Here is an 18820-nt window from a genome sequence, read left to right as displayed (position 1 = left end):
ACCACTCAGCATCACCTCCTGGGAGTGGGAGTACTTACCTCCGGAGTGCTTAGCTCCTCCTCTGGTGTCTCTGTCGGAGTCTCCTCATGCATGATGGTGGGAGTGTACCTGTTATGCAGTGTCAGGGAAGGAGTAGCCCTAGCTCTGCATGCTTTGGATCTGGAGATTACTGTCTTCCAGGTAGTTCTGGGTGGGTCTTTGTGGCCAGTCTTCTTCGTGGCCACCTTCTCCTCCACATTCTTCTTCTCTACTTCTTCTTTTTCCTGGAGTAGGGCCTGGCAGCATCTGTCAATGTAATCCTCGTGGGCCCTAATGGTGTGTAGTTGATGTACCTCCTCTTCAAGCTCCCATACTCAGTCCTCCTGAGACTTCACCAGGGAGCATACCCCACAAATGGGGGTGCCCCCATGTGCAGCTGCCAGCAGCCTCACCAGGCAGCCTTTTCAGTCTGGGGCCATCTGCAGGTACGATGAGTCACCGCCATGCCTGAGAGTGATTGTATGGTAATAGGCTATGCTACTACCCGCAAACTGGTCAGCAAACTCCCAGCAAACTGCTTCCCCTGTTGGCAAACCCTGTTCACTGGTTCCCTGGTCACAGGCTCCCTAGTCATCTGTGGAGTATCCTTTTATATCCTTCTGGGCTTCTTGGCTTTGGACTAATATCATGCATAGTTTATATTATGTATAAATGGGTATAAAAGTGTTGTTCAAAAGTGTATTTATGGAATATCTGTCCTGAAACTTACAACATTTTGCTAAAAAGTTAAATGCATGAATTGAATATGAATTAAGCCTGTGGATATCCATACTAATTCACATATGCAAATCAGAATGGGAACATTTATTCAGACCCATTTATTTCTAAATCTGTTTGTTTTTTTGGTCCCCTGCATTTCAAATTAGTGAGGTTTTACTATGTATGCAGAATGTGTGATATTTCAGAGAAAATAGAAACAAGTTATGGATCAGAACCAGTAAAGTGGAAGGGGGTTACATTCTCAACTCAGTGCCATGAGGTCACGGTATCAAAATTAATCTACCATGCATTTTTCCCCCAAAATAGTGACTTAAATTCAGGCTTATAAATTTATATCTAGGCTCCTAAATAAATAGTTTGTGGAAAATGATGAGTATTCACTGATTTGAATAGGAATTGGCCCTCCTTTAGTATTTTTTAAATCTATACTATGGAAGTGTCACAGCCAGAGAGTCTCACATGCAGGACTGCAATATCATTTTCACTTTCCCCTTGCGGTGGCTAGTACCGTATTTCCTCACTTAGAATGCAAGTGCCAATTTCTTGAAGCTGAATTTTGGAAACAAATAGTGCATGCTATATATGGGAAGATGTGGTAAGATCTACCCATCTAAACCAGAATTCTTTTTCACCTGTAGACAAACAAAGTACAGTTTGTAACCAACTCTAGTGAGTTATTCCTGTAAAATGTAGAATCAATTCTTTTATCTCCTCTGGGCACATAGGAATAAGGAGACATCTGTTCATCTCAAGAGGGTGACTATTCTTACATGTTGTATAGTATATATGTGTAAGTGTAGAAATATAAGTGTGTTCCAAAATCTACATTAAAAAATCTACAGTAGAACAATGTTAAAACTGTGCAGACAAGTAATCAAAAGTTAGGAAATGCATTAGGAAATAACAGAATTAAGGTTACCTATCCCTATACATAGAGAGGAATAGGATTGCTCTTCAGAATCACCTCTCTATTCTTGTGCATCTTAAAGGAACACTAGAATTGCTCCTGTTACTTAGGTGGGTAATTTGAGTTGGTCACAAGCTGCACTTTGGTTGTCTACCAAGTGAAACAGAACTCTGCCCTTTTAGGTAGGGGTCTTGAGAAAAAGTCAGATGTGGTCATATCACTATCTACTATATGCATGCAAGGTGGTCAAATTAAAGTTGTATAGGTAACCTTGATTTTGGAACTTCCTAATGCATTTCCCAATTTTGATTACTTCATTTCGGAACCTCGCATTCTTTTCATGTCGATTTTTGGCAGGTAACACAAATGTATAGATTTATATGCATATGTACTGTATGATAGTATACATTTTCTAATATAAAATAATGTTATTGTGGATGGCTAATGGTAAAGCAAAACTTACAAAATAAATTAACATTCTTTGTTTTATGATGTACCAATCTTGCTTTTTATACTGTTTGCTTTCTTGCTATCTATTTTGCAAATTCAGGAGGGAAAAAAATCTACAATGTCTCCCAGTCATTTCTGTGAATTTGAAAGCTTGGATTGTGTTTGTTTATTCTTGCATGGGCTCACACTTCTGAATAAAACCCTTCAGAATATATTAATGACTTTTCCCTCTTCAAAAAAGCAAACTTTAAAGACTTAAAAAAAAATCCCTTTTATGGGGCTAATTGAAGCAGCAAATTACTGCAGAACTCTTTCTTACTTGAGACCTTGGGCAAAGCCCAAATGGAAATAAGTTTGGCCATTTTTATTTTAGTCCACATTTGTCAGCCTCACAAAGCTACCATACAATTTAGCCCAGTTGGCAGCCTCTGTTTGAGAGACATGCAGGACTGGCATAGCTGGGATATTTCAAGCCAGGAAGACTGAAGTACACTGAGAAAGCTGTGAACAGATACAATGCTTTTCACTCTGTACATACTTAAAATCAGTGTATTAGTTCCTCAACTGTATAGCATTAAAGTTACTCAGAGATTTATATATATATACTAAAACTCCTTTTTATGAAATCAATAAAATCCTCCTAAATACAGAATTGTATAATAATATACTTCTCAGGTGCAAGAAGCACTCAGTGTTTGGTCTCATTCCTTTCCAAGGATACAGCTTTTTTATATTACAGCCCATGTGATGCCAAGTAAAATTACATACATATGTATCATTCCTGCCAGTTTGCAGGCTTCAGAGAAAAAAGCTCCCAGCAGCTCTTTTACAGAGCTGCAGAGAGGCTGAGATTGGGACTGCAGCTGAAATTACTGCCATGCTTATGCTGAAGGGGTGCACACAGCCTCTTGGCCCTGGAACAGGACTTTAATTGGCCTGCATAGGCAAACAATGGCAGGGCCCAGAGACTGCACTCAGCTTAATCGTATTTGTTGACTTTTGCAAGGCTATAAGGAGGCTGGAGGAGAAGCAGAAGAGATTTGGGCTCAGATTTTATTTTACCTCTAAAAACTCTTCAGAAGTCTAACTAGCACTTACATGGCTTTTAAGTGTATAAGTCACTAAATATGACCTAACACCAGACTAACAGTTAGTCTGTTCCACACAGATTAACAGTCACAATTTTATGTTCCTTGTGCATCTCCATTTGAGCCTAGAAAGATCAGTAGGCTCCTAGATTTGACCTATAGCACGTGGTCAGAAGTGTTTCAAAACAGCCATTGAAGCATATACCTATGTTCTGTTTACATCCTTTTCTATGAAAGCATAGTCTTCAAATGCTAAATCAATGAAAAACCATGTACAGCAACCATTTGATACTAAGGGGGAGAAGTAGTGCCCACTTTTGGCTCAGTAGCTGAGTAGTAGTCAAGGCACTTGCCTAAGAATAAAGAGCTGAGTTTCAGGCCCACTTTACCCTGAATCCTACCTACAACCCCTCCTGTTGAACCTGAGTCAGTGGGCAAAAACTAATGCAAGTTATGAAGCAAGAACAACTATGATTCTGTAATGCTATGGTTAGGGTACTCAGATGCAAAGGGAGAGTCCTGAGGTATAGTTTCTGCTGCTTATGCATTTTGCATTAAATAGTGATTGAATAAAAATGGATAACCAGCACTGTGAACAATGGCCAGAACTCCCTCCCCTCCACCCCTCTCCTGACTGATGTACAGAATTATCCTGGGTTTTTTGTTGTAGTCTTGTTGGTCTAAAGACATAGGCAGTCAAGGTTCTTTGGGTAGATGTAATATATTTTATTAGACCAACTGAATAGTTGGGGGAAAAAAATTATTTGCAAGTCTTCAAGTGTAATCACCCTTTTTCAGGCATAGGGAGTCTGTGCTGTTCTCAGTCTCCAAGGAATGACTGAAGCTAAAAGTGAGACTGGATGTTAATGAGAATGTAAATAGGTGGAAATTAGGCAAACAAAGTATAAAGCAGGGGCGGGAGGGGGGAAACAAGGGGTGAAAGAAGCCAAAGGTAAGTAAGGGAAACTCTACTGTAGCAGTTATCCAAGTTAGGAAAGAGGCTGTTTGTGAAAAAGTAAATAGCTGGAAAGTGGGAACACAAAAGGTAAAAAAATGTGGGAGGGGAAGGAAAAAGAGGGAAAGAAAAGTGTAAAAGGTCAGGTCTGGCAGGTACCTGGTGAATCAGATGTTAGGCAGGTTGTCATAAATCCAATGTCTATATTTAGTCCATGATTTTTTGTATCCAGTACATTTATTAAGTGAAGTTCATAGGCTTGTCTCTGAAAGGGGTTTTGTAAATTCCCTTTGAGGATTAGAATTGAGAGATCGGAGAGGGAGTTATTGTCTTTGTGAGAAGTGCGCACCCATAGGTAATTGTCTTTGATGGATTTTCAGTGTGCATTCATTCTGGTTTGTTGTTTGGTTTTTCCTACATATTTTTCATCAGGGCATTTGGTGCACTGGATGAGATATATTACATTTCTGGAGGTGCACGTGTGAGATCCAAGAATGGTGATGGTTCTGTTGTGCAGGGTATTGTGGGAATGGTGGAGATGCATTGGCAGGTTTTGGATTTTTTGTTCTGGAATGGTCTGGGTCCATTATGTGTGGTTTGGGTCATAAGGCATTTGCTTCTTGTGGTGAGGTTAGTGAGGTTTGGTGTTTGTTTAAAAGCTAGGGTGGGTGATTCTCGAAAGATCTCTTTAAGAACTGGTCTTCTTCTAGTATGGTTTGTATCTGTTTGAGGATTTTCCATGTAGATTCCAGGGAAGGGTGGTATGTCATAACTAATGGTGTGCGGTTTGTGGGGATTTTCTTTTTCGACTGCAGCAAATCTTTGTGTGGTATCCAGGTGGCTCTTTCAAAAGTATGATCTATCTCTCTGGAGGAGTATCCTTGTTCGGTGAATGCTCTTTTGAGATTTGTGAGGCGGTGATCATGGGTATTCTCCTTGGTGCAAATTCAGTGGTATCAGAGAGCTTGGCTGTAAATTACAGTTTTCTTGGTCTGTTTAGAGTGATTGCTGGTTCTGTATAGATATGTTTGTTGGTCTGTGGGTTTCTTGTATATGGTGGTTTGTATTTTACCTTTTTGGATATTGATAATGGTGTCCCAAAGGAAATGCTAGGGTTAGAGTATTCAAGTGATAGTCTAATGGAGGGGCTGCAATTGTTGATTTTTTGGTGGAAATCTATCAGAGACTGCAGGGTTTCGGTCCGAATGATGAAGATGCCATCTATATATCTCAGGTATAGCATGGGTTTGATGGTGCAGTTCTTGAGGAAATCTTCTTCCAGGTGGGCCATAAAAAGGTTGGCATATTGGCATATTGTGGGGCCAGAATTATCCTGCCTTTTTTGTGTTTTCCTTCTAGACCCATGGCTCTTGCATGCTTTTCCACCCCTTTATTTACATGCGAGTCCATGCTGCTGTTTGTCTGTTAGGTCCTTCAAGTAATATGGACTCTATCAAGGGCTTCTCCCATTTTAGCAAGCCAGATCAAACTGAATTTCAACCTAATATAATGGAAGTGCATTTGGCTGCCCATCAGTTGGTCCATGTACAGACTGGGATACATATGTGTGTGTGGCCCCAAACAGATTAGTATCAGCTTCTGAAGAATACAGTTGCTTTCTGGAGGCACAGAAGGCTGCCTGTTTCCCCTTGCCATAATGGGAGACTTATGCATAGGCTGATAATATGGAAATCCTGTAAATCCAGAACTTCATCCAGGAAATCCAGGATATCATCTGGGAAATCTAGGACACTGGCCCCCTTCCTCCCCTCCCAACAACCCTCAAGTCGACGGCAGTGGTTCCTGCCTATACACCTGACAGGCTGACTGTGCTGCTCTGACTCCTGGCCAGGCTGTGTCCCATACCCCTGTGTTTCCAGGATGCCCATTATAATTCCCAGCAGCCAGCTAGGACCAACCTCTGAAATCTGGGACTGTCCCAACTAAAATGAGACATGTGGTCGCCCTAGCTATGCAGCCCACTTGAGGGGAACAGGGTCGGGTTCTGTGTGCCTTGAGGAGAAATGAGATCTCTCCCCACAACCTTCATACAGAACATTGAGAAAAGTAGCAACTAAGTTTTAGTTGCCTTAGAAATAGGGTTGGGGCATCAGTCAAAAAGGAAACTAGCCATTTTGCCTGGGTGGAGCGAGAGACCTCCGCTCTATAATGCGGAGACTAAGCCCCCAGGAACCACTCAATACCCTTAGATTTTCCTTCACCTGTCATATTAAGAGGTAACAGGAAGATCTGTTTACCAAGAGAGATCAGTAAGACTGTACACAATAATAGTTTTCCACATTTCAACTCCTCATTCATAGAACAAGCATGCTGGATCCTTAATAAATCTGCATCTATGATTTATACATTTAGAAATGACCGCCGCACAATGCTTGTGAATATTCCTATGTGGGCTCTTTGCTTGGAAGTACAAAAGGGAGCATATTAATTTTCTGATTATTTTGGCTGCTCCCCAGGACAACCCTGAAACAGAGATGTGATATCTCAAGGATCCATCCTGTTCCAAAACTGTAAAGTAAATAAACAGAAAAGAGATATTTTAGTCTCTAATCATTGTATGACAGAAGTTGGTGGAGTAAAAGTTTCTGCCAATGCCAGGCATGAGCTAGGCAATGTACAAAAACCAGCAACCAAAGTGGCTAAATTCTGCCTTGAGTTACAACCACATAAACCTAGGAGAATATTAATGAGGTTGTAGAACTTTAAGTATGAAAAGCATTTTGTCTTAGAATTTAAATGCAGTCTTTTCACTTTTTTAGTCACCTATTCTTAATACTTCTTATAATCAATGGATGATCAATTCCACTGAGAGTGCTCCTCCTGACAAAGATGACTAAATACTGTCACAATATAATCAGTAGGAAAAGTGACCACATAAAGCTAAAGAGTCCATAGCCATCATTAAATAATGAATGTGAATGACTAAGCCTGGCTTTGGAAAACAGCTAACAAATCATCGGCTGCTTCAGAAATAGCTTATTCTTCTTGAGTTGTAAGAGGGAGAAAAAAAGAAATGATACTATTATTAAAAATTCCCCCAATTTTGTAAGAAAAATATGACGTTGTCATATACTTTTTTTAGATATTTTGATTTGCTTTGAGAGTTTCAAAGATTGAAAATAACTTTTTTTCTGTCAAATACAGTTTTCTAGTTAAAAGTTCTAGTTAAATTTATTCTCATTATTAGTTTTTTGATTCTCCTGATAGAATACAAGCAAAGGTGGCTTTATTTTATTTCCTGTATTTACTTGAATAAACATGACCCCGAGTATTAGAACCCCCAATAATCAGATTTTCTGTATGGATAATTTATACATTTTGTATAATATTCTAGGTATAGAATCTAATTATTGGAGGTTTGCCTTGAATTTGCCCCCCCTCCCACTGCTACAATAGGGGAAATAATCTGGTGAGGGGGGTCAAGTGAGATCCTTACCCTCTGCCTGCCCCTCCGCAATTCTTTGTCTGATAGCCCTTTCCCTCCCTCACCTTACTGTCAGACACTGCTCTCCTGAGTACATGGAAATGGGTGCAAATTTGAAAATAGTGGGCACATCTACACATGCCATTAATGTGCAAAAATAAAATGCAGAGTTTCTTGCTTCACAGTTTATTGTTCCTGGGAAGCTCCCAGGTGTGTGGTTTACATATGCTCCTGGACCTCAGCATAGTGAGCTGAGTAAGAGGAGCCCCTGGCAGGGAATCCAGGGGGTCAGCCTCCCAGGTGAGGGCTGCTCCAACCACGATCAGTGTGCTGTGAAGGGGGTGGCTGTATTTACTAGTACATATACTGCATGTTGTGACCATACAGTCAAAACGTTGAGACATTTACTGTACGGTTACTTAGCTCTACAGTAAACATCTCATATAGACATAGTGACTTTGAAATAATCATGCCTGTAGTCATTTGAATATAGGCAAATTACTATGGACACCCATAGACTTAGTTCATCCAGAATTGATGCACATTACCTGTTTTTGTAAACTGCTGTGAATTTTAGCACAGGTATTCCATGAGCACACTTTCAAGCTACATTTTTTTCCTACTGGGTATATTACATGAGGTGTTTACTGTGTAGTTGATTAATTAACTGCACAGGAAATGTCTCAACATCTATATATGCACCTCTATTAGGGCACTGGAAACTAATAAACTCTGCAGCAGGGTAGGTTTTTTTGTGCATAGCAATGTGTACACACTGACTCATCTGGTTGGGGCATGAGGGTGCTTCAGTGTAGGGGCTGCCTTCTGGCTAGCCCCACACTGAAACACCCTTGTGCCCCTGCCAGCCCCTCCACAGCACATTGAGCCTGACTCCCCAGACACCTTGAAAGCCAGGGCTGCTCTGACCTGCTTCAATGTGCTGTGGTCCAGGCACATGTGTAAATGATGCACCTGGGAACTTCCCAGGAACAATAAACTGCAGAGCAATAAGCTCTGAAGTGTATTGCTGCACATTAATGGCATGTGTAGACATGTCTTCTCATATATAGGACACAAACTGTGCATGATATTAGTCCAAAGCCAGAAGACTCATGATTTACCATACATTTTATTGGGCTGGTCCCCAGCATTTAAAGCCATAGTGACCCCATAGCTCAGTGCCGCTTGCTAAGTGTACATACTCTAAATACTCCCACAAAGATTGTGGGTGCTAATTAGCACCCAGTCTTGACTGGAACCAGGTGTTTTTGACATGAGTTCTGAGATCCTCCAAGAAATTATGCAGATGAGGCTTGAGGCAAACTGATCTGGCTCCACCTCATGGAGGGCAAGGCCATACTGGTCACATGCCAAGAGCCAAGAGACGGGGCAACAGAGGGATGGACTGTTTGGGGCTCATTTATTGCTGTTTGCCAGAAAGTTAAGACTGGTGAAGAAACAGGTATCACTGGGAATGGGAAAGAAAGGCACAGCCCAACTCTGGGAGTGAAGAAGAATTTGAAATGTATTCAATGCAGTGGCTCACCATGACTTGAAAAGGAGTTGGTACTGAGGGGGACTGTGCACAATGAGCACTACTATCTATTTTATTCAGGTAGGCTGTACTAATCTTTCTTTGTGGTAGATTCTCATCAGTATGTTTGTCTAATATAGGCCTTGTGTTTTACAGTCATTCTCAGTGTTGACTGCATTTAATCAACTTCATATTTGGTTTCCGTTACTGACCCCATGTTGCTTTTGGCAGTAGTTTAATGATAGCTTATGTATTTAATAAGGTTTCCTTGTATGCAAATGTAATATGAGGAATTATTCCCCTGATGTTGACTGGGAGGAAATTCTGGTTTTATATTTGAAGAAATATGGTACTTCCTTGTTCATTTATCAAGTTTATTGAGCATATCAATGAAGTTCTGGGAACAGAGGTTTGTTAGTTAACTCATCCTGCTTCTGCTAGCTAGCTTCTAAATAATGCTTGTCAACAGAGTGCTGAATAGAGCTGGATTAAGTTGAAAATAGATGACAGCTGAAATGTTCAGACATTTAGCTGGCTCTTGCCACTTGTACAACAGTGCCAAGTGGAGCATGCATTGTCTATACACTATGTACAAGCAGGTATTTACATGAACCTCCCTGCAATTTGCATATGAATTTGAGAATATTTTGACATCAGTGGAAAGGTTTGTAAGGCATCACAGGGGTTTGGATGTTTGGGTTTTACCAAATACAGTAGGGGTGGGCAAAATGGTGGATCTGGCCAGCAGTTAGACTTCATTTCCCAGTAGCCCCTGCCCACATGGCTGGGGCCAGTCTCCATGGAGACCCCAGCAGCAGCTACACCATGAAAGTGCAAGTCTGGGGTTTCCATGGAGACCTGCCCCAGGAGCACTGGTAAGATGCACAGGAAGGTGCAGAGCTGCTCCAGAGACTGGCTGGGATCTTGCGGCAGTGACAGCATGATCCAGAGCCAGGGCAGTGCCAAGATCTGCAGCCTGCATGCTCTGGGCAGGGGCATGCAGGCGGTGAATTGTGGCTCTGCCCCAGCTCCTTGCACTGGTGACACAGTGGTCCAGAGCCAGGGCAAAGCCATGATCTCTTGCCTGCATGCCCCTGCCTGGAGCATGTAGGCTGTAGGTTGCAACTCTGCCCTGGCTCTGGATCATGCTGTCACTATTGGAAAGTCCCAGCTCAGCTCTGGAGTAGCTCTGTGCCCTACCGCCTGCCCTGCCAGCAGCAGCAGTGCTGGGGGAGTTTTGGGGGGTCTATAACCACCCTAAAATTCCCCACAGCCCCCTGTAGCTACCCCTCCCACTGGTTCCACCACCACTGCCCAACCCTTACAGGCAGTGGCAGCTGAACCTACCCTGCTCCCACCTGTGACACAGCTTTCACCCCAAGCTCTCCCACCAGAAAGAGGCTGGTGCTACACCTGCCTGCCAGTGCTGCTGGGGCTGGTCTCCACAGAAACCCTGGCCCAGCACTATCACAACTCAGCTGTTGCTGGGGTCTCCCTGGAAACTGGCCTCAGCCCCATGGGCCAGGGCTGTCAGGAAATGGAGTCCACTGCTGGTTGGATTTGGCCCGTGGGCTAGACTTTGCCCACCTCTGAACTAGAGAATATTCTCTACCAGATCCTACAAATGATAAAATAAATCAAATTTCAGACTTAAGCTGCTTCTTACCATTTCCTTTTTAATCCTTGATTGTGAAGTAGATATAACATTAGGTGGTAGGGTTTTGCAAATCATACAAAATAAACAGGATGGCCTGGTATATTTAGCCAAAGGATTATAAAACTGTTTTACACTGCAGACTGTGCTCTGTGAGAAGCCAATAGTCCTAATGTTGTGAAAGCTATGAAGGGCGATTTTTTTCAGATCTACTGAAGTATAGACAATTTTAGCTACTAAAATTGGGACTAGGAACAGGATCAAAAGTAAGGTAATGGAAACTCAATAAAAATATAATGATATTGTAGTAAATGGCAACAAATAAGAAAAACATGAATTATTGTTACCATAGAGCCAACTGTGAGAATGCCACAGTTTAAATAAAAGTAAATAATTAAAACAACAGAAAGCAGATATAGAAAGAGACATCATGAAAAAGCAACAAATAAGAAATTACTGATTCACTGAGCACATCTACACGTCTCATTTTTGTGGGCTTATCCTAAAATTGCTATTTTTAAGATGCATTAAGGAAGCATGTCTACATATGCACACCCTTAATGCGCCTTAAAATGGCAATTTCAGGGTATGTGAGCCTAAATGCTGAGCTTTATGCAAGTATCAAATTTAGGTGCAAATAGCTAAATTACATTAGCACATATATAGATGTGCTAATGAACATTAATGCAGTCTGCGTCAATAGAGACACACCGTGTTAATGCATTAATGTGTCTTAATGCGTATTAGTGTGTCCATGTGTAGACACATACCTAAATCTCCTTAATGCACCTTAAGCAAAGGCACATTAAGTTTAGGAACATGTAAATACACATGTAGACATGCTTATTGTGTATTCCAGGAAGTTTTGTAAACCAGGTTGTATATTACTGCATGTTTGGGGGGTTTTGTTGGGGGTTTTTTTTTTGTTTTCATTTTTGCTTTTTTATTCTTTCAAGAACCACAAATCACTCTCCAGATAGGGATTATCAAGGGACTTAAACTGTGTGGACTACATGACAAAAATACACATGACATTTTTTTCGTTTATATTCAGCAATAGTAAATGGGTTTTTATTTAAAAAGATAGGGAGGAGAGAGAAAGAGAAAAGATTGAAGACTATAAAGAACAAAAGTGACTCAGAGCATAAACTAGTACCTTTTGCAATAAAACATCATTATTGAGAAACAAAGGTGCTTTTTGTCAGGCACAGTGTCACAGGGGAATTCACAAGGAAAGGAAGTGGAGGCATGATTTGATTATTTTAATAGTAAAGAATCAGGGGATGTTTTAATAACTTCACTACAGTAACATGATGTTTGTTAAGGCCTTGCTTAGGCATCTGCAAAAGTAAGGAGCTATGAACTCTGAAGAACACTCTTTTAAGATGTGAAATGAACTTGCTAGAGGAAAATGCCTGAAAAAGAAGCAAGACATCAAGAGACTGAAGGTAGAACAGGATAGCACCTTAAAAACTAATTGTTTCAGAGAGGCATGGGCTTTTGTAGGAAATACCCTGCTTTGTCAAATACAAGGAATAAGATTGAATTCCAAGTCTTGGCCTGTGGAAGAAATTATTAGAAATGACAACACATGTCTGCCAGCAGGTTTTATCATCATATTTAACCTTTCCAACACTGTTTCAACCACGTGTCATTACCTGCTATCAAACTGAAAGGGGTTTGTTGTTGTGTTTAGAGGACAAATTTCTTTGTCACCCTGGGGGTGTTTAAGAGGAGGTTAGATGAATATCTTGCTGGGGTCATTTGACCCCAGTATTCTTTCCTGCCATGGCAGGGGGTCGGACTAGATGTTTTGCTCAGGTCCCTTCCAACCCTAGAAACTATGAAACTAAGACTAGCAGTCTCCAAATGGGCACCTTGCAAAGCCATGCTGTGCATACTGGATGTCCACATCCTGGCACTGAATCCTAGTTTTGCTGCAAAGAAGCCTTTCACATACGTAAGACTGAAGCTTAATCAAAGCACATGGGAGTAGAAATTACTGGAAGGTGGCAGCAACTCAACACCCTTTCTTCTGTCTTGGGAGAAAAGACAACTAGGAAAGAGGAGGAGGATGTCAGGGAAGGGAAAGACTAGCAAAACCCCCAATTTTTCTTTTTTTCGTTATTATTATTTAAAAATGCATTCCCTCCCCTTCCCCAGCCATTTCTGACTTTCTCTCTGCGCTCTCTGTCCCTTATAAGTGATTACAAGTAGTACTAGGTAAGCTAAGTTCTTATACTCCCTTATAGTAACAAGCCCCTTTTATGTTGTAAATAGTGTTCTATTACATTTATATTGTTTTTTACTGTTTTATATTGAATTTATATGATTTAGGCCTATGTCTATAAAGTAATGTCAAGTTTCCATTTTGTATGTCAAGCCTCCATCTTGTGTCCTCTGTTTGGGTGTAATCTATGTTGTAACTGTGCCTCATGTCTAACCAGTCTTATGTAAATTGGTTCCTGAATGAATGGGAATGAATGAGGGTGCTTGAGGTACAATGGTAGCAGGCATCTCCTGAATGATCAACTCAATGATTGGACCACCAACTTAATGACCAAACCATTGCCTTGGATTGACTCACCCAAGAACCACAGACCTCACACAGGAACAGAGATAAAACTCAGCATTTGAAAGATAAAGAACCTACAGGAACCCAACATTTGGAAGAGAAAGACCCTACAGAAACCAGCAAACCCACAATTGTGTCCTACCAGACAATGAGGACACCTGGATCTGTACATATGTATCTGAACAGGTCTGTAGTGCCTGGCCATGTGCTTCCCATAGGAGACACAGGTAGCCCACCCCTATAAAAGGGGTGGTAGTGTGTGATCTCTTTGGGATGCCCTCTCCATCTGGACCAGCACTATGCCACACCACCTATTCACCTAGATGCCTTTCCGGTGACCCCCCTTTGGGCAACACCTTGCTGGAGAAAACCCCAACTGGCCATTGAGGATCAACTCACAGCCCAGGATAAGTAGCTATCACCCACCTTCCTTCCCCACGCAAAGGACCTGGACTCTGTCCCTACACACCTTGACTTCAATCCTTCCACCAAGCCTTTTTCTCTCCTGCTACCATTTTGTGTGTGTGTGTGTGTGTGTGTGTGTGTGTGTGTGTGAGTGTTTGTGCATGTCTGTGGGAAACAATAACTTTGTGGGGTTATGTACTGTGTTGACTGTTTAATTAAACTGTGATTTTGGAACTTTGAGTTGGGTTTTTGTCTTACTGACCTGCTGGGTGGCCCTACTCCAGTCTCTGCTCTTTGCCCCTCTGACCTTCATTCTGTCTCTATCTCTTTTGTCCTCTCTGCCACCTCCAAAGTCCTGGCTTTTTCCCTCACTTCCACCCTAGCACCTAAGTAACCATGGGACACCTGGACTCCAAGTAACCCCTGCACCTTAACCCCAAGTAACCCCAGAACACCATGACCCCAAGTAACCCCGAGCCCAAGTTACCCTAAACGCCCCCTAGTGTTAACACACAGCCATGAAGGTGCATGTTTGTGTGTTTGTGTGTGTGTGTGAACTCATTGTGCTGTTTGTGTAGTTTGTTTGTGTGTATATAATTTTGTATCATGCCCTCTTGTCTAACAGTGCAATAGTGGGATCCCAGGTATTGATCTGACATGTATCAAGTCAACAAAAGTGCTTATTTAGTAAACACCCTCAGCATTTTCAGAGGAAAACAAAAGCTACTCACTCTGCTGACGCAACCTCAAGTAGTGTGTTTGGGCATTTGTCCATGACACGGGGGTTTAATTCTCCCTAAATTGAAATGATGGTTCTTTAAAAACACTGCTTCAATTTAGGGTGAAATAAACCCCCATGTTGTGTACAACCATGCCAGAGCCTGATCCTTACCTGCTTCTCCAGTGGCCGGCGAGGGGAAAGCGAGCTGCTGGCAGGCAGATCAGTCCCTGAGCTGGGGTGTGGGGGTTGGGGTGGTGCTTCCCTCCATGGCAGTAGTGGTACCCACCTGCAGTAACCCAGCTTGGGCAGCTCCAGGGGGCACTGCAGCCATGGAGGGAAGCATCAGGCACCCATGAAGTTCAGGCAGGCAGGCAGGCTCCGGGAAGAAAAAAAAAAAAAAGATCAGGCTCACTGCTTTTTTTTCCCCTTCTGTGGAGCCTGCCTTCCTGGGCTGCTGCCAGGCTGCCTGCACTGTTTGCCTGCACAGCCCCTGAGCTGCACAGAGCCTAGTGCTTCTCTCCATGGTGATAGGGTAGGAAAGTAACACTTCTCAGAAGTGTTTTACTTTGCAGAGCCCCAAGTCATTTGCTGCATCCCAAAGTCATTTAAGGTGCATTACACCGCCAAATGTACTACGTAGGTGGGAATTAACATGCAGTACTCCACCGAATGTGCACCAGTAATGCCATTAAAGCAGTGCAAAAGGCATTTAATCAGCTTTAAACCCATTTTAAAGTTTCATCTACAAATGCCCTTAGTTGTTTCACTAACAAAGCTCTTAACCAGCTGTAGTTATTCTGGCTTCTGCCCTTCTTCGCCATGTCTTCTAGGACTTGAATGTAGAGCTCTCGGTTCAACCTGTGAGTGTTAAAACAAATGTAAATGCTCAAAACAATCGAAGGAATTCAGCTGTTTCATTGCTTTGGCTATTTTTGAGGGGATTAGTCATTGGAAGGACACACACATCCCCATTCCCATGCCCTGGCAGATATATTTTGTTCAGTTTAGTTTTAAAACTATTTTTCTTTGCAACATTGATGTTTATATGGGTATTTTAATACAGCACTACTTCGGGTACCCAACAATTTTTCAAATCTTAAGTTAATCTTCAGATGGAATTAGAGACTCTAGGAGGCTAGGGTCGGGGGAGTGAAAATTCACTAGTTCCATCTAAAAGGATGCAAAAATATCATAAAGGAAAACAGATCATAACTGCAAATGGAATGTTTAAAAATATATTCTTAGCTGGGGTTAGGGTAGAACATTGTAAGGAAGATAGTTCAAATTAAAACAGTGATTGCAAGAAAGGTGAACTCCATGTTAAATGGCATATGTTAAAAAGATCAAGTTCATGCTTTTTTTGGTGCTTTAAGCAAAGGATTGAACATGCTGCGTTAGACCACAAGCATAAATGAGTTCAGCAAGTCATGGGATAGAGTGAGTCATTTGGAGAGTGATCTTTAAAAAATTCTTTCCCTGCTTCAAGAAAGCTAACTAATCAAAATGTTGTGAGCTAAACTTGGGGGTTACAAAATCAAAGTGAAACATAGAAGAAACTGATACAGCTGATATAAGATGTGGATGACTAATTTTGGTTGGGATGATGCAGAATGTTCTATGGTAAGAAAGAAATTACAGCCGTTAGTAGCAGCAAACTAGTGTTGTTCAGGACTATAAAGCTAAGTTGACTTGACAATTTAGGGGGAAGTGAATTTGCACTGGAGAACTATCACTGTTACTGTTTATTGGCATTAAAGTAACATCTACGAGATGTGATACAAGGGCCCTTTTGGACACTGGAGTCACATGATAACAGACAGTTCTGGCCTCAGAGAACTTTGAGCTAGATACTATTAAGCACCTAAATGGATTTAGATGCCTACCGGTGATTCTAGTCTGCCCTGCTAAAGTCCTTAAAAATATTAACAAATCAACTTTTACAATATTTTACCATCCTAACCGTAACACTAAGTCATAAAAATCAGCAAGCAGGGAAAGGACCCTTTCACCATTTGCACTGTTTCTGGGGCCTCAGCAGAGTGGAGTAAGGTCATACTTAGGTGCTACCTATTAGATGTCTAGGTGGACGTAGGCTCCTAAGTACAGTTATATTTTACCCTGTTTAAGGCCTGAAAATCCAACAGACTTGATGATTCACTGAAATGGGGTGGAATAGAGTCACACTTATGTGCCTAAATGCATGTATGCATCTAATACATGAAATGGAAGATGTGTATCTAGGCACCTAATGGCTACAATAGGATCCAGTACTTATGTCTAAATTGCTGAGATGGACAAAAGGTAGGAGGGGAAACAAGAGTAGTGAGATGATTTGGAAAAGATATTCAGCATTTCAGCCCCAAGCTTGAAATAATAATTATGATCTCCTGACTCCTATTTGAATGTCCTGTTTTATTAAATCACACTTAAACTAGGTAGGAGTGTGAAAGCACTTTGGACTGTGTAAAACTTGGGCTTTTCTTTATGTCAAAGATTTTTTTTTAAATTTCCACCTCTGCTATCACTGGTGTATCTCTGTGGTTTGTGGCCTATAATTCCCGTAGTCTTAAAATAATAATGGTGCTTTTCTAGCTATTATTGCCTTCTCTCTATATTATATCCTTTACATCAATAATTGCATTATAAGCATGTGTAGCACATTTAATTATATTGGCTGCACTTAGCAGGGAGTATTCTATCCCTTTAGTTAGGAGTGGTTTAATCAGATCTTTATGAATAGAAATGACCCAGTGTCATCCTTGTGAGTATTGATAACAATTTGTATTAGGAAAATAAAATTGGGTCTTGAGATACTGAAAGAGTTTGTGCTAATTTGATTTTAAAAGAACACCAATGAAATGCACCATCTGCTTTTCATTTCTCAGAATCAGACATACTATTAAATAGATAGAATTAAAATGTTGTCTTAGAGGAAATGTCCAGGGTGTTTTTGATTAATTTTTTTACAAATTATTAGAAAGTTAGCAGGGAAGGGGTACTGCAGCATTTGTCTTAGCTTTGAATTTTCTACAAATTGATGGGTATGGTACAACGGTCAATTTGGTTTCCAGGGCAGGGCCTGTCTTACAAATTCAATGTCCTGCCAGATGTAGTAGGAATATTTGTACTATAATATTACTTTTATGCTCATTTCAGTGAATATTTTAAAGCAGGGAATGTAAACACAGTCCAAATGATTTCTTAAAATCCAGCATTTCCTTCATTTGATTAAAAATCGACCTTGTAAACATGTCACTGGATTCAATGTCTAAATAAAATTAAAAGACATCTCAGGATGTAATGCTGATTTAATTTAAGCAGCAGCATTGAGTAGTATAACTGGCAAAGATTTGATTATTTTAATAGTAAAGAATCAGGGGATGTTTTAATAACTTCACTACAGTAACGTGACGTTTATTAAGGCCTTGCTTAGGCATCTGCAAAAGTAAGGAGCTATGAACTCTGAAGAACACTCTTTTAAGATGTGAAATGAACTTGCTAGAGGAAAATGCCTGAAAAAGAAGCAATGCATCAAGAGACTGAAGGTAGGACAGGATAGCACCTTAAAAACTAATTGTTTCAGAGAGGCATGGGCTTTTGTAGGAAATACCCTGCTTTGTCAGATACAAGGAATAAGATTGAATTCCAAGTCTTGGCCTGTGGAAGAAATTATTAGAAATGACAACACATGTCTGCCAGCAGGTTTTATCATCATATTTAACCTTTCCAACACTGTTTCAACCATGTGTCATTACCTGCTATCAAACTGAAAGGGGTTTGTTGTTGTGTTTAGATGACAAATTTCTTTGTATAAGAACATTTATGCCAATAGTAATTGATTTTATTAAACTGCTACCCATACAGGGCACTTAGTGAAGAATGAATTAAACTGACTCTTAAGTAAGGAACTCTTTTTAATCCTGCTCTTCCTCTTAATAGTCTTAGTCTTTCTCTGCCACTTTCTCTGCTTCATTTCCTTGCTCAGAACTAGTAAGGGCTGATTCAGCCTACAGTCACAGGTGTGCAAAAGTAAAGCTTCTGGTGCCCATCCTACTAGGGATAGGATGACATGATAGTGAGGTAATTACTGCTCTTGCATCCATCCTACCTGATGTGGGTGACAAAAAATTTTTGGATGATAGAATTTTATAGAGCTACCTGAGCCTCACTAGTCTGCAGCCAGATTCTCAACCAGGGGGTTAGGGCCAGATATGAGTTGAGTCCAGATCTTTTGGAGGATGCCTGAATTGTGAGGAGATAAGTGAGGTATTAGTAGATAAGGAGATAAACTAAGCAGATAAGCACAGGCTCAGGCTTGCCCCTACCT

At 41.0% G+C, this 18820-nt stretch overlaps 2 long non-coding RNA genes across 4 annotated transcripts in view; one reads left to right on the top strand and one right to left on the bottom strand.

Moving 5' to 3' along the window:
- Positions 1 to 18820, top strand: part of LOC149873047 (uncharacterized) — a 174110-nt gene that overhangs the window by 15230 nt on the left and 140060 nt on the right. The gene's annotated exons all lie outside the window — the stretch shown is intronic.
- Positions 15222 to 18820, bottom strand: part of LOC149873048 (uncharacterized) — a 95741-nt gene continuing 92142 nt past the window's right edge. Inside the window, exon 3 of the long non-coding RNA XR_016441208.1 lies at positions 15222 to 15351. This is a non-coding gene — a long non-coding RNA (uncharacterized LOC149873048). The remainder of the gene's footprint in view (positions 15352 to 18820) is intronic.

Source organism: Crocodylus siamensis, chromosome 1 (genome assembly GCF_052110815.1).
Source record: "Crocodylus siamensis isolate JL-2025a chromosome 1, ASM5211081v1, whole genome shotgun sequence".
Lineage (NCBI taxonomy): Eukaryota > Metazoa > Chordata > Crocodylia > Crocodylidae > Crocodylus > Crocodylus siamensis.
Note: the sequence above shows the minus strand (reverse complement) of the source record. Positions and strands in the feature narration are given on the sequence as shown.